Source organism: Toxorhynchites rutilus, chromosome 3, assembly GCF_029784135.1.
Source record: "Toxorhynchites rutilus septentrionalis strain SRP chromosome 3, ASM2978413v1, whole genome shotgun sequence".
Taxonomy (NCBI): Eukaryota; Metazoa; Arthropoda; class Insecta; order Diptera; family Culicidae; genus Toxorhynchites; species Toxorhynchites rutilus.
In genome coordinates, this window is record NC_073746.1 from 65,691,926 (window position 1) to 65,709,088 (window position 17,163).

The 17,163-nt window shown below is 36.9% G+C and overlaps 1 protein-coding gene across 13 annotated transcripts in view; it reads left to right on the plus strand.

The window, feature by feature from the left end:
• The first annotated feature begins 820 nt into the window (after positions 1-820).
• Positions 821-17,163, plus strand: part of LOC129779955 (uncharacterized) — a 79,397-nt gene continuing 63,054 nt past the window's right edge. For 10 of the 13 annotated variants that reach the window (XM_055787752.1, XM_055787760.1, XM_055787763.1 and 7 more), the window contains exon 1: positions 7,864-8,246. The gene's annotated coding sequence lies outside the window, so the exon portion shown is untranslated. Of the gene's footprint in view, positions 913-1,320; positions 1,569-7,863; positions 8,247-17,163 lie in introns of those variants that run through there. The other 3 variants (XM_055787756.1, XM_055787754.1, XM_055787753.1) reach the window with 3 other exon arrangements.

The following is a 17,163-nucleotide window of genomic DNA, read 5'->3' on the forward strand; positions in this document are numbered from 1 at the left end:
AAAAAAAAGTACGGCCGCTGCAGTTTTATCCTGGAAATCAATTATTATCTTTGATGCTCAACTAAGTTCATAACGATGCTCAATAGCGTTAACGCGAATTAAGCTTCGTTTACGACTTTAGGGGAGCGTAAAAGATAATAATTGATTTTCAGGCGGAATGAACACTTTTTTGATTCCATATGGCTTTCTAGCAAATGAGAAATATTAGTCTAACTAATTATTACTCTCAGTGTGACGATTAATCGATTAATCGATTATTTGGGGCGATTAATCGTATAGAATAACAAACTGCTGAAAACTATTCGATTAGCTGATGAACGATTAATTTCAAAAATCGGAGATCACTATATGTGATATACAACAGTAGGTAAACCCCCTTTATAGATAAATATGTATTTATGGTGGCCAGAAAATTAGAAAATTCTCAAAAATGCAGTTTTGATTCATTTTTGAATACAGATGTGAATGTGTATTCCAAAAATATTTATTGAACCTGTCCACGTAGATATCTGCAAAACATAAATGCAGGACAGACTTAATTTTGAGTAAGTATATTTTTCTAGAATATTTATTTAACGCGTCCAAGTGGACCTTATCGTTTCATCTGTAGTTTCAAGAATTAACATACTCTATTTCTAAAAAATACCCTGCATTTACTAATTTCTCTTTGGATGTGATATTCCTATCATAGTAATCTTGAGTCGCACGATTCACCCCTCGGTAACAAATTGACAACTCGACTACAAAAATGACAGCCATCGCTTCAGTATTGGGTAACAGCTACATAAGTGTGCGTGAGATCTCTTCTTTTCCAAGTGCAGTCGCTTTTCACTAGCTAAATCGCTGCTCGCTCGCAGACTGGCTGAAGAAAACCAAAATGTGTGTGAAACAAAATGGAGGTGTTTTATAATGGTGCGTAGCTTTTCCCGTTTTGCCGCAAAATAGTGCTAGTAAAAGGGTCCAAAACCGCCGAAAAATATTGCGAACCGATGTCGGAAGTGAATTGCTACAGTCTGGCGATATTATTGGCTCGAAGTGGATAGTTTTTGGACCGAAAAAATGTGATTGAAAATCTGCAGTGAAAAGGGAGATTTTTTTTCTTCTGTCGTTCCCTTCATTGAATGCTGTGCTGAGGCTTCGGGCCCAGCAGTGGAGTGTCGAAGAACAAGAAGTGCTACGCGCGGCTTCTCGACTGCCTACGGGCATGAGCGAGAGAAGAAAGCAAAGAATGTGAAGAATACGAAAAAAAACAGGAGAAACCATTCGATTCGACATATTGAAACTAATCCGCGTATTAACGCAGTCGTTTTTGTTTTTTCCGAGATATTTGTTTAGACTGTTATATAGTTTTTGTGTTTATCAGTTGATGAGAATGTTAATGGAAGATCTCAGTGAAATTGTGTTCATGGGAATTGGGGTCGATTCGAAAGTTGAATGAAAAAAAAATGTTTGACAAGCAGACGGTTCTGGACCTAAGTGGATAGCAGCCGATCGTGAGTCGATGTATCGTGGCGGCTGCTACCGAAGCCCCTCTACTCACATGGAATCAACAATTACTCACAAAACTGGTATGTAAACCTTTGTAATTAAATTGTAATCATTCTTTTTTATGTAAAATGTAACTGAAGATTGATTTTTCATGCTAGGTATGTATCGGCGCCACTAGAAAAATATAAATGCATCAAACATTGAGAAAAGAGATTAAAATATGACGATCCGGAGTGTATGCATTCCTTGCGTTGTTTACATTCATAACTTTTGTTTACTACTGAAAAGTATTTAACTTCAACAAAAAAAAAAAATCGTTTCATTAATGAGCTACTTTTTTCGCCTTATCCTGATTGTGGTGACTGGATTAGTTTTATGTCGCATTCATACTTGTAATATTATGTAATGTTTACGTAGATGCTTGAGTTAAGGAGAATCAGCTTTCTTTTTTACCCCATTCGCTTTGCTTTATTCTTTCAGGTTCATTCTAGAAAAATTTCAATTGAGTTGAATAACTTCTATTTTGTGAGCAGAATGTAAACAGACAATAAAAATTGTAATAATGCGATATCTATCGTTGTGTAAATGAGATATTATTTTTACTTGTCGATAGATTCAGCGTTGTCGCTACGACTGTATGTATGAATATTCCGTATGGATAGCAGCCAATATGATAATTTATTTTATTTGGTTTTTGCCCTGCACCGATGTGTTGCCAGCTTGACAGGTTTCTCTCGTGATAGCGAATCAGTATAACACATTTCAAAGTTTAATTGGAATCCAAGAGAAGAACGATCGTTTTGTTTAGATTAAAAGCATTTGCCAACCATTCCTCCGCGCGGTTCGGTTTCCTTCAGACACCCTCAGACCGATGAAACCTATGCGCGCCTCGTTATGTATTTGTTCAATTGCTTACTCTTCGAATCAAAAATCACACCAACACACATTTGTATGGTGGTCGCGAAGGCAGTGGAGAAAACCAAAAGTAGCGAAAAACGACCCCATAGAAGCAGCAGCATAAGTATGAACCGTCATTAAATTTGAGACGAAACCATCCTCCTCTTCGGGGAGTTGACAAAAAAGTAACAACTACAAAAAACGACCCGTACAAATTAACCGTAAAGGAAAGGAATAAGAGCATGAGTCTTGTTCTCTGAGGCAAAGAAATACTTGTTGGTACAGTTAATCTGATTGTTGAAAAATTACATATGAAAAAATATACATTGGGTGTTAGTATTATACCAACTCGAGTTGTGTGGTGATGTTACCGAAAAAAGTAATATTATGATCGCTTTTGAGTTGAAGAAAAATGAAAGTTTCAATGTATATTTTCAATTTTGAATACCTACAGAGTAAGGTGTCTCTGTACCCCTGTTTTATGCATCAGAGTAAAATCAATACGCATAGACCGATCCCAATCAATAAACAATCAATATCAATAAGTGCTCGAATCGCTTTTGCAACGAAACTAGAAAAGGTAGGAGTTGTGTATTGGAGAATGAATTGTAGAGATTAGAGAGTTATAATTTTCTTAGCGGAGAAAAATTAAGTAAATCATGCGTTTTTGGTAAAATAATTATAAAAACATCTTAGAAAATACTTTTAAATGAGGGCAACATAATCGTTCTAAGTATAGCGTAAATACAACTTTGCAAATGTCGTCTCTGTTTTTTTTAACTTCTCGTCTAACGCCATTCCTCTTCTCTAATAAAATTATCCCACGCCTGTTGGGCCAAACATATTTTTAAAATATTTTACACATTTACTTAATCCCTTGCGTAGCTCAGAATCAAAAGAACAGTTCAGAACCATTCCACAGTTGATATTTCTGTCCCTTCTGGTTGAGTACTGTTTCTTTATCTGCCACGCTTTGAATAAGACTAACGTATTATTTAAAATTTATTATTGGAGCTGATATCGACTCTGGTCACAAGCGATTACTTTTCTCCTTGAATACGTTTAAAGACGTTTTGGCTTTAGTTCCTTAGTGAAGGGCTTATCATTTCAACGTTAAAGGGAATATGGTTACCTACAGAGACGCGAACGTTGAAGGAATTAACTACGTGAATGAATAATTGATTCACGTTTATGTTCCGTTTCTCACCGTTTACCTTTATAATTTTCACGTTTAAATCTCTTTCATTAGCGTTAATTTCTTTGGATTTTATGTCAATTTCGTTATAGTTTACCTTTTATTTATTTTTTTAATTGTTTTCCTTGACATATACATTTTTTGATGTTCATTATTTACGTATATTTCTAATGGTTATGTCCTATTTCTTGCTATCGTTTGCGATTCGCGTTTGTGTTAGAACAAGATACTCGTACCTTAATTGTGTCAACGAAAACGTCAATGAAAGAGAGAAAAACTTGAAAAAATTCCAAAAACAAAAAAATATCCGTTTCATTGTTTTTTTGCATTTCTTCAAGTTTTCTTTTTTTTTAACGTTTTAGTGATCATCATCAACGTATGGATTTCTTCATCTAAAGTTTTTTTTTGTTCAAATTGAGTCATTCAGATAATTCCAAATCCATCAACGTGGTCTACATAACAAGCTCAAAGTGAATACCAAGAGATTTTGGATTTAGGTGATGATCAACGAAAAGAGTTGGATTTACTCTCTACTATATTCGACACATATCGAGACATCTGATACTGGATGTTACTGATCTGTTCCGGTCGCAGTTTAGCTAAGTTTTCGTCAGCGAAAATTGATCTAGAAATCTTATCTCATCTGAAGCTATTGAGGTCCCTCTACATCAGGGATGGCCAAACGGTAGTCCGCGGGCAACCGTCGCCCGCGTAGGTATTCCTAGGTGCCCGCCAGCTGGTCTAGGATAGCGTCACCTCCAAATACAATGGAACAAATATATGAAGCCCAGAAAAATTGTACTTTCCAGAGCATTTATTGTGTACTGTTATGGAATCATTTTATTAAAAAAAAATAATTGAAAATTATTATTAGAAATGCAACAACTGATATTCATCTAGAACAGAACTGTCATCCCATGAAATCCCATAAAATCCAACCGTGCCATACGTCTGGCATTTAGTCGGATTCTTGGTAGAACTCTCAGTTCTAGAAAAGAACACTCCAGCTGGATCTAATGTCATGATCCGATTTCGTCACAATTTTCACTGTCAACCGAGTGAATGGGAATATAACTTATATTTACTTGTTTTTTAATGACCAAACATACAAAATTGCTTACAAACTGCTGCTTGTCAGGTGGTTTTTGATAAGATTAATCGTTAGAGTATATTTTGTGAGAATATGCCAAACATGTGGATGAGTTTGAGTATATTTAGAAAAACTTTAGCTAAAAGGGGGCACTTTGAAACCATTTCTTAAATCCATCGAAAAAAAGATGAGCATTCATCGATAGTATCTAGATTTTTTCAATTTGTATCCCCATTATATTTCCGAAAGACGAAATCGTTTGCTAAAGGAGCGCTATCCTCCGCACTCGAACGGTCAAAATCAATGTTCCCTGAAAAACAAATTTACAAAAGGGTTTCTACGTTCAAAAATATCGAAAAGATCGATTTTTTTACTACAAAGAATCGATCCAAAAAATCGGAAATCGGAGAGGAAAACATCGATCTTCTGAATATCGATGCAAGATCGCCCAATCCTAGTTCAAACTTTGTTTTATTGTTTTATTTTCGATACAGTTAACGTTGGTAGACCGCAGCCTAACATTTGAACAATTAGTCGCCCGTAATGCCGAAAAGTTTGGCCACCACTGCTCTACATCATGGCATTAGATTGTATCAGTCAATTTTGGATGGACGTACGGAAAGCTATCCTTCGTCTCAAAAATAATCTGTCGTTCAGCACAGACAGAATACTTTCGATTGTCATTAAGTCGCCTGCATTGAAGCAGTCTTTAACCCTTTCACTACGGCAGTGTGCTCCGCCGGAGTGCTACCGCGGAGTACTGCGCTGAAAAGTATGCATATCGTGCTGGTGTAATCGATGTGCAGTATCACTCTGATGTCGTCTAGTCGTCTATACCGACGCTCGTACACACAGGTCATCGTGCGGATGTCGCCTATAAACAACGCTCCTAGCGAAAGGGTTAATCTATTTGAACTGTTGGTGCTGAAGTTTGAACTTTAGCTTGAATGGATTGTACACTTCGTAGTTGTTCTTCGTAATTAACTTGAATCAGGGAAATTGCACAAAGAATACACCGAATGGCATTTGGGAGTATTAAATCATTTTCATTGTGCAAGTTTCGGTGAGCTTTAAATAGTCAATAACGACGCCGGAAACGTCCTTACAGTCACCAGGGGAAAGTAAGGAATGTTTGTATGATATTTGCCTCTATAGCGTGGTTCAAGAAATGGATAGTTGCTAGAGGGGGGAGGTAAGAATCAGTATTCTCTGTGGTGAGTGATGTGATTAGGAAGACTCCAAAAAAATCGCGAAAATCGAACGAAACGCGAAATTCTCGGTTAAAGACTAATAGTACGGTTGGATTTTATGGGATTATTAGTTGATCTGGCAAACTTCGTTCCGCCCAAAATAGGAATAAAAAAGGGGAAGGTATTAATAACAAAAAAATCAATTTATTCATTAAACATTTATATTTCGCACCTTAAAACTTCAGTCTTTTAATGTTGCATTGTTAAATTGCAAATTGCTTGATTAGTTCTTGAGATATGCAGAAATTTGTATTTCATTTGTATGGTAGATAGCCCCCCCCAACTCAAAGAGAGGGGAGGAGTGTTGCATCACCATAAAAAAAAACAAAATAGAGTTACATTTTATGCAAATTTATTTTATCTCCTTTCAAATATGATTCATCTGAAGCAACGCACATGGCCTTTAGCTCCCTCGTTGCATTCTCTTTGATCTTCTCGATTGACTGAAATCTCTTTCCACGAAGTGGCAACTTTGGGAAACAAAATAACGGGCCATATCAGGTGAATACGGTGCTTGCTCGATGGTATTTACTTGACGTTTGATCAAATCATTCAGTACAATTCAGAGCCCGAAACGGAGAAACAGATCAATGCAAAATCCAAGAATTGTCCGCCCACATTTCCGGCAGACAGACACTAATAATCGGATGGCACTAAAACCTGACAGATGTGCGTCTTAAGTTCGTACCAACATAAGAAAAAAATAAACCGGTTCCCGCGTGCACGGTACGTTTAAATTAAAAGATTCCCGGTACTTTCTGCGCATAGTGTATGTCTATATCAAGGAATGGTGCAACAACTCGATAATAATCAAATCTGTGATATTCTAAAGTCAATTCTAGGAAATAAAATGCCTCAGAGCTATCTCTGCATCGAACAACAAACGGATACACAATAGGCAAATGACAAAGTATATATTATCGAGAGATTGTCGCAATCCAAGGACAATGATCTTTATGATTCGAAATCACATGTAGCCATTGGAAATCTACGGAAAACTTTCTAACATTGATCCATTCTTCGAATCAGTATCGAGAATATTAGCAAATTATAAAGCGATTATAGAACTTCAATTTAAAATGGAAGCAATAGAATCGTCCTTACGTACTTGTTGAAGTAGAGAAAGTTTGAAGCAAACAGAGCCCGAAACGGAGAAACAGATCAATGACTTGTTGAAATTCGAACATATGCGTTGAAAAATTTTTCCTTCAAATATGGTCTTCTATTACCTCCTAAAAGAGTTCGGATTTTTGTGTGGGTGTATGCTACTCCTGTACATGCGGGACAAAACCTCGTGAAGTCAAAGCCGAAGAAAGTATGCAATGTGATAAAAAGTATACTTTAAAATTATTAAGGTAGACACTTGCTGCTGCAACTGTCAACAATGTCAAAATTGACCATCTCAATGACGTTTTTAAATGCTTTTCCCGCACCTCTTGTGGACAGTGTGACAATTTTATTCCTATCCTAATCGGTGGTTTCACTGAGATATGACAGTTGTAGCAGCGTGTAGCATATATTCTATTCCGTGACAGTCGAGAGCGACCTAACTCTCTGTGTGTGATACATTTCACAGCGGGCGCAATGAACACCACTTCCCGACCCGATAGTACACACCAACATATCGAAGCAAGTCGCCGCTGTCGCTGTCGCTGCTGGTAAGAGAGATAGAGTCAGGTAGTGCGCGTTTGCTGTCGAATACGCTGATATCCGATGCAAATGCTTCACGCACACCACCGTAGCCCTGTGCTGCTTCTGAATGGGTTAGGAGATGTTATTCAACCTCATCATAGCCTCTCATACATACATCGGCAACATCAGCTAGAAGCACAAGCAGCAGACCAATCGTGTTCCCTTCCGTTTGTATGTGTGTTGGTAGCGCTTTGGTCGGATAATAATTATTGAATTGAAAGTTTTTTTTTCGCCACACTCGTTTCTCAAAGAGGTACAGAGAAACAATGATGTCGGCGTATGTTTTAATTTTAATTGTGACTTGAAAAACTGAATTTACCTTTACGCGAAGAAAAGTTGCACGAAACCGGATGAAACTATCGCTAAAAGTGAGCTGAGTGTGGTCTGCTGGTCGGAAATATGGAATTTGGCCGATTTTAGGCGAGTCTCGATCGAAAAAGTGACGATGAAAATTAATCAATGAGACAGCTCCGAGAGCTTTTCCCATTCGCCATCATTCGGGTATGTTAATGGTGGCACGAAAAGCAGTGGTAGAAAAATCTGTTCATTTGTTCAAATGTGAAATCGCATTTATGTGCAGTGTGTGTGCGATGGGCCTCGTCCTGAATCTTCATTGATTTTCTTCTACTATCGGGTATGGTTTTTGTAATTCAAAGTTCATTGTGATAAAAAATTTCCACCTTCAATTAACGAAGAATAATAGAATATTTCATCTACCGAAATGGTAAACTTTTTTTGTGAAAACATACAAAACAAAATAATCGAAGAAAAAATCGTCTGAAAACAAAACATACATTTCCTTTTTGCTGTTATTTTCGCTGACGGCTGCTGTCAGTGTTGAGTTGTTTTTGTTCCGTTTATTTTTCACACGTTTTCGCAGTCTGAGGGAAAACCGATGTGAAGAAAAATTCCATCGTCACCACCTAGAGGAAAATCAATAGCATACGAGAGTGACATTTTTAATTGGAAACGAGAGTTGTGAGGTTAGAATCATCGAGAAGAGCTGTCTTCAAGGTGTTAACCGCAGCAGCAGCGCAAACACAGTTGGTGAAGCCAAAAGAAGAACGAAAACATCATGCACCGAAGAGCGTGTGCCTCTTTATTCTTTTTTTTCCTACCGAGGTTGTATTAATGAATTATTGTAAGAGAAAATATATTTGCTCAAGTGTGGTTATGGAATTAAAGAAATAACATAAATGAGTCCGATGTCGAAAAGCGGTCTAAGGCAGGGCCCTTCTGTCGACTGATATTACGTGGTGACGATGTGAAATTTCATCTCTCGTGAGGAAACGAATGCAAAATGAGACGAGCATAGAAAACAACTAAACAAAAGAGGCACAAAACTCGAGATGTCAAAGAGAAGAGTAGCAATAACATTAATGGAACGCGTAACGACAGTGCGATAACGATGATGGGGAAGAAGTTGGAATTTAGAACTGTGCGTGAGGCTGAAAACCAATAGCCTGGGGTGGGTTGCAGAGTGAACTTTCAAACCCCCTGAATGTTGAGAAAAAAAGTACGGCAAAAAAAAGCCATAAGCGCGTGAGAGCAGTTGGTGAAGGAAAATAAAAAAAACGCTGTCGGCCTGAGCAGCATGGAACAATACGAATAAAAATGGACCGAAATGTTGCAATCGAAACACGCGATGATCACTCGAATCCGTTCGGAGCGCCAATACGTGTACAGGTCGAACGAGGCGCAATCGTGACTATCGAAAAAGATTCCATTTTGTTTAATCAATTGCCTGCCTGTGAGATTTGAGATGTGGCAAATTAGTGTATGAGAAATATAGGGCGATAGTCATGGATGTAACATATGATTTGACAATCGCTTTGGGATAAAAGTTTTTCATATTTTTATGATGGAATCGTAAAAGTTATTAATAGTAACTTCTGTTCTGACTCCAGTACCCAAGTGATTAGCGGGGCTAATCATGCTCATAATAGTGAGTGGTTCGAGTTTAATTCATTTCTTTTCCGACAAAAATAATAATTGATTGTATTGAAGGCAAATTATTTCGTATATCATTTCAGTTCTTCATTTCTGGAACCACACTAAAAATGCGTTGCCATTTGACGATTTCTAGAATGTACGGGGTGTCAAACATATTCTAGGAATCGTCAAATACGCATATTTGAATTCAATACGCATATACAGTAAGTTGCTCCCGTGGCCGAGTGGTTGCCGTGCCACACTATCATGCCGGGGGTTCGGGTTCGATTCCCGTTCTGACCGGGGTATTTTTCGTCAGAAGAAAATTCTTCCGACTTGAACTGTGGTCACACGTATTCTAGAGCTTACCACTCCAGAGTACATTCAAGAAGTGTTATTCGGCATGGAAAACTCAACCAAGTACTACTAATAAAAATGACGCAAGTAGTGCTACGTTGAGAAGGCAAAAGTTCCACTGGAACGTTAGTGCCATCCAAGAAGACGCATATACAGTACTCGTTCGCTAACTAGAGCAGCCCTGTTATCAAATTCCATTGGCTAACTGCAGGGGGGTCCTGTGCGGCCATCTTTTTGTAGCCAGCATAGGAAATCAAGAGCATAGAAATCATAACTTGAAATCAAAAATGAAGTGCTCCGCGCGATACTGCAGGAGTGATTTTAATTGAAAATCGGATTCTAAAGATCGCCCAAACCTATTGTACAGTAGCTTAATGGTTCTACTTGCATTTTCTCAGCGTTAAATATTGTGAAAATGGATACACTAAAGTTTACGAATGACCCTCACATATTTCGACAGTATATGAATATGTCGTCCATTATTGATACTTAACTGCTTTTTAACTGGGTTACAGTCCAGTTGATGCTTGTCCAGTTGAAGAGCAGTCTAGTTCTGGGTTAGTTAGAACTTTTCACTACATTTGATAGAACATACAGTGTCGGATAAAACATTAAGACCACTGTTCGAGCAAAAAAAGAAAGTGACAAAACTTTGAGAAAAAATAATCCAATCCAGTGATTCAATTCATTTATAATTATTTATTAGCATTGTTTGAAATTACAACATCTGTAGTTAGCTGTTGAATACTGTCGTTTTCATAATGAATCAAAATTTCTATTGAACGTGCAACTTAATTCGCTCTGTTTCCACGAGATTTCTCTAGCAGCATAAATAGTCAACGACGTCAGTTGATTTTTGCTGATTCGTGTAATGTCGACATCTGTTAAACAAACATTGATTACATGTCTTTGAGTTTGAGAGCACAACACGTTCAATTTTTACTGTGTTGAAAATGTCGAGTTTCGTTGCAAACAAGCACCATTTGCGGGAAGTTTTGATTTTCTATTTTCATTGGAAGAAAAGTACAGCTGTATCGCACCGAATGCTTGAGGAAACTTATTGAAGAAGTTGAAGACAACAAGCGTTTGGATCAACCGATAAAGTTTGAACACGAAGAATTAGAGACATTACTCGTACAAGATTCGTGTCAAACGCAAACATAGCTTGCAGAATTGGGAGTGACTCGGTAAGCAAAACCGCAGGATACATCCGAAAGCAAGGAAATTATGTACCATACGAATTGAAAGCGAGAGGTGTCGAACGGCGATTTTGCATATCCCAAATGTTGTTTAAACGGCACCGAATGCAAAACGGCACCGATGCAAAACAGAATCGAATCGTTACTGGGGACGGATTCACTACGACAATCCAAGACGCAAAATACCGATATGCTGGCGCCGAATATCCACGGTGCCAAAGTATTGTTCTGTTTTTGGTGGGATCGAAAGAATGTGATCCACTGTGAGCAGCTAAAACCTGGTCAAACGATCATTGGAGCCTCCAATTGGCAACAATCGATTCATTTAAAGCGAGCTATAGATGAAAAATGTCCAGAATATGCGACCAGACACGAAGATTCGATAATATCGCATCGTGACAGCGCTCGACCTCCTGTTGTTTTTCGAGTTAAAAACTATTTCAAAAATGGCGGAGGCGGAGATTCTGGCCCATACCTTGACCTTCCGACTATCATTTGTTTCGATCGATGCAGAATGCTTTGAGCGGATTACACTTTACTCCAGAAAAGGCTTTTTAACAATAATCGCTTTTTGAAAAATAAAAAAATTGAGATATCAGAAAGCGGCTACATAAAACAGAGGCGACGTGTGACCAAGTAATTTACCTGTTCAGTCAAAAATGTTGAGAAAATGTTGTTTTCTATCGTTTCCATCGACTCCGTTCAGCAGAAAACATTGAACCTCAAATGTTATTTTTCCGTAAGACGGCGCATTAGTAGTAGTGATCGCTTCATACACAGCTGACTGCGTTTGCCCTGTCGCGCTTGAACATGTAGAAAAGTGTTTGAATGACGGCGGGTTCAGATGGAAAGTTTCAACCCGGTAGTCATTATTGCTTATTTCGTAGTGTTGCGTTGCGTGCGGGTTGTGTGATATACATTGCGTTTCATAATTATAGAACCACTTCATATTTCTGAGTTTCCAGAGATATGTCGACTGAATTGAAGTATATAATAAATCTCTTCATTTGTAAGACTGGCTGGACTGGCCTGGGCTGGGCTGGCCTGGACTCACCTTTATTGTTGTGTTCAGACGCGAAACATTCAAAAAACTAAAATTCCAGTACAGTCATACCTCGATATAAGGCAACCTTAACATAAAGTAACCTCGATATAACGTAACTTTTACCTCGATACAACGTAACTTTTTAAAAATAAACAATTCAGAGATTTTTTTTGTAGTATAAATTATTTCGAATAAATGTTTCTAGTAAGTTTTCAAACAAATAAGTACCTTCAAATGGGGTAGTATTGGTAGTTTTTGTTTTTTATTTCAATTTTATTTTTTGATAAAAAGGAGCTTGTGGAAAAGCAATGTACGGATTGTTTTGTACATTGCTTTTGAAAATTTGTCCACGACAATTTCCCTAATGAAATACGCATGCCTTCAACCTGATATTCATGGGCGGTCTTTCCACTTGGTATATACCAATTTATGGAATTAAGTTAAGTAAGTCAAACATAGAAATTATAAAATAAACATTGATACTAGAGATGAAACGGATATCCGGCCTATCCGGCCAATATTTGCTATGTGGCTGGATACCGGATATTGGAAAAAACACAATTTCTCATAACATAAATAACAGACAGCACCAGTGGTTGTGTGGTTGGCGTAACAGCCTCACAATCCGATTGCCCTGGGTTCCCAGCTGGCGTCGTTGAGATTTTCTGAGGCGAAAAATCTCTGATTACATCTTCATCCGGAAGGGAAGTAAAGGAAGTTGGTTTGGCTCATGAGTTGATGAGTCTGATAGGTAGGAATAGGTGGAGTCGCCTCCCTGATGTAGGTGATTGGCACTAAAGTGGCGGAAATAGGCCGACAAAAAAAGAAGAAGATAAAAAACAGCATAGATCATCACAAAATAACACATTAGCTAGCTAACATAGCATAGCAAAACCATTTATCCATAATTAAATACAAGGTTCATTACAGATTAAATTAATATTTACTCAAAATATTAATTCATGAACAGTACTCAAAATTACCCAGTGGTTATTATTATGATGAATAAATAATAAATTTTCGGAAGTTGATGATGACAACCAATTACGCTTTGCTTCGTAAACCAGGCTAACTTCAGAGAACATTCTTCGCTGTAATACTACTGCAAGGAGCTGAAAAATGAACTCTAGCAATCCTTGCCCTCGATTGACTGCTTAGATTTCAATGACCACCAAATTTAGAATCAATCGCAAACGTCATTCATATTTCGTCGATTTCGCTAGCAACGGGATTTTTTCCTGAACGCGACTCTTATTTTCATTTGCCACTTCGTTGAAACAGTCCTAAAAGTTGTGTTGTGAGTTTCGTGTAAAGGTTTGATTTAGTTTCGTCTCTTTTGTTTCATTTACAGGTCTTGAAGACGACGATGAGCTGTTACTCTCAGAAGATTCGTCGCAAGATATTTTATGTACTCCAATAACATTTGCCAGCAAGACTGTTTACGTTTCAAGAACTCGTAAAGAGTCTGGCTTGATCCTCGCGTCTAAAAAGGTTGCAATTAAGTGATTCTGATTCTCTCTTAAGTAGTTGAATCCTTATCAGAAAAAAAACCCTGTTGAAAATTACTTGTAGAAAACTTGAATATCTATTAAAGAATTTCCACGAAAACGGGAAATTTATCCATAGTTCATTATTTTTATGTAAAAATGTGTTTATTTCTTCTAAAATGTAATCCTTTATTCGCTCCATGCTCGAATGCAGTGTCATCTAGTTTCGTATTCACAAATTAAAAAAGCCGAATATCCGGCTATCAGGCCTTGAAGCTATCCGGTATCCGGCCAAACTACTATCCGTTTCATCACTAATTAATACCAATTTCACTTCAATTTTTTCAGACCTTTTCCTATGCCTAAAACTGATCATGTTTGTGTACAAAACTGATCTTAAATGGGCATAAGAAAGGTTTATAAATACTACTGGGTGATAGAATATTATTTTTTGCGCATTTTTGAGTAATCATGAACAGTTTTGCATCTATCAAATAATTTTTTTTTGCTTCGATATAACGTAACGAGAAAAGAAATAAAGTTGCCTCATACCGAGGTATAACTGTATTTCATAACTATAGAACCAGATGGAAAAACTCTTACTCCTTTACAAGATTAACGTCAATTTCACATGAATTACAATGAGTTTCAATGAGATACACAAGAGAATTACTTCAGTTCAACCGACTTCTTACATATCTCTAGAAACTTAGAAAAATTGAGTGGTTCTATAGTTATGAAACGCAGTGTCGTCAAAAAAAAAAATTCTTCACGGTGGAAAAGTTTTACCCACACATAAAAGAAAATAAGGATATTCGGAATATAATGGAAATTACGAATAAATTACCTTCGATGATTTCTCATCCATGCTACAAATGTGAAATAATATTTTTTTGAGATTGTGTACCTGTCATATAAACGGCTTGAACAGTCACCAGCATTTGTTCAATAGAAATAAGTTATTGCTTTTAGTAGAGCTTATTACTTCATTGGAAAATTGATTAGAAAAAATAAATTAATGTAATTTATTTTATGATTTATTTATAGTTGACAATAAACATGTGCGACTATCATCTTCTCGTATAGAACTAGCTGTTTGACCAAGTTATTAACATTCTTCGTTGAAAAGAATGCTGCTGCATCTTTTTGTGAATGAGTAGCGATCCTTAAACCGTTCTTTCAGTTTTCTTTTTAGTATACCGAAGAGTCTCTCGGATCGAAAATCATTGCTCCATGCTTTCGAGGGATATGCAACTCCTTCAATAAGAAATTTCATCGTTAACTTTTGATCCGTCATGGACATGGGTTTGTGAAATACAAATATTTGTTTTAATTCTTGACTTTTTTTTTTATCAACAGCTAAGTACTATGATTGACACTACACTAAATTGATACAACAGTAACTATCAGTCACATTAATTCAATATGTCACAGATGTTATAGTTTTGGTATGATATTGAATGTGATGAAAAAGTGTCCGGATTAAAAAATATAGGAGGTTGTGCCCAAGACACGACCGCATTGTTGACGTGGAACTACGCTGTAATTTAATTCAAGTCGCCTGTTCATAACTTCGGATATTATTGTATAATGCTACGAAATTTTAGAAATAACTGTTTAGTAGAATGGTTTGGTTGCCCTGAAATGTTTTTTTTATTGTAAATTCAGTTGACGATTGATTGATGATTTATTCTTGTCCTCGCAGAACAATACATTAGCTGATCGTATGTTGCAATTTGTTCATGTCAATGCATTGACAATTTACCTAGAACGCTATTCCGGTGGCCTTTTTCGCAATTTACATACACTCGGCTACAGTCGAGTATATACTTGTTGCACCAGTCCCTCTATTCCACATCTCATACTACATCAATCTATCCTTGGCACCGCATGGGAATAACAACAATGGCAATACTTGCAGGTATCAAATATTATGCTACATGTTATTTAGTATTGCATCAGTGGAATCGCACCTCTAGACACCGTTCGTACAAACTAAACTAACCAGTACCATATAAACTTTCAGTATTAGCATGCATACAGAGTCATACATTGGTGGCTTGAAGCGACTAGGAATATAAACACTTCTCATCATTCTGTGCTACTTCAAAAGAAACGTAATATGCAGCATATCAAACAAATCTTAGAGAATTTCCGGTTCGTTTGATATGTAAATCGCCAAAATCCGTTCGCGCCAGAAATAGTTATTAACCCCTTCGCGTACGATTTAATTTTCAAAGAAAACGGACCAAATACGAACGCTTCGATGGGTCACGCACCGAGTAATTTAACTACTCTGCTGAGCGTCTTAGCTCCTTGTGTTATGTAAGCGTACCACGAGAGAGACTCGATGTTATACGTTTTGGCATAATCATTCCAGATCGAGCGAGACTCGATGTTGTACGTGAAAGGGTTAACGTGAACTTTATTTCATAAAAACGTGACCTGTTTTCTGATTTGGTTCCCTTAATGAGAGACTCTTCTACGTCAAAAGTCGTCCGGATTCTAAAACTTTACGGTACTCATCATCTAACGTTTCCAAAGCCAAATTTACCTCAAAACAAAGATTATTTGCTATACAATTAAGATAAGTAGTTTTATAATAAATAATGGTTGAGACTAGTATCTATTTTCTTGGACAAGGATGGAGCTAGGGAAGTTTTTGATAAGATAAGGTCTTGAGAAGAGGGATCAAACAGGGAAATCTTTTTTTTTCGAGAAACATAAATTAAGAACATAGTGTTGAGATCGCAACTAGCTAAGATGTCTCTTCTAACCAATAAATCAGATTGTGTTCTTAGTACACTAAGTAATTCTAATAAATGAGTCCTGGCAAAATGGGAAATTTATATATTTAGGATTATATGAATTTGTAATGGTATCAAACACCTTAAACGCAGAGATTGCTGTCAACGATATCAAAACCATACGGTTGTGCATCTAACAAGTCAAGATAAGACTGGACGTTAGGCAAATTAAATCTCAACCTACATTCAATACCTTGAACTTTTATAATACCAAGATTCTACCAATTTTTGAACCCCATAAGAGATGTTAATGTCAAAGTAACATGTTTCAAGACAAATGACATGATCGTGGCCTTATGTCGAATGATGTAGGAACACATTGTTATGTTTCAATAATTAAAAATATACAAGGTGCACCAGTAAATTTATCGATTTTTTTATGGGAAATGTCATTTTCTTTTGTTTAGTTTATTTTTATCCAGGCTTTTGAGTTAAATTATGTGTTTGGCATATTCCAGCCGTATGGCACCCACCATGTTTTTGATGCCAACATCTCACACGTCAGAAGTATTTGTTTTCTTCAAAACAGCGATCCGCGTTGACGGCAGTGAGCTTTGTTTACTAGTTTAGGGGAGCGTCAAAGAACAGCTGATTTTCAGTCGGAGTGAACGTTTTCAAAATTAAAATTATGAATGAAAATTAGCTTTCCCATATCAAATTAGTATTCTGTTCAAATTAAAAACATTTTTGTTTGCAGGTGGGGAAAAAGTCTCATACGAAAATT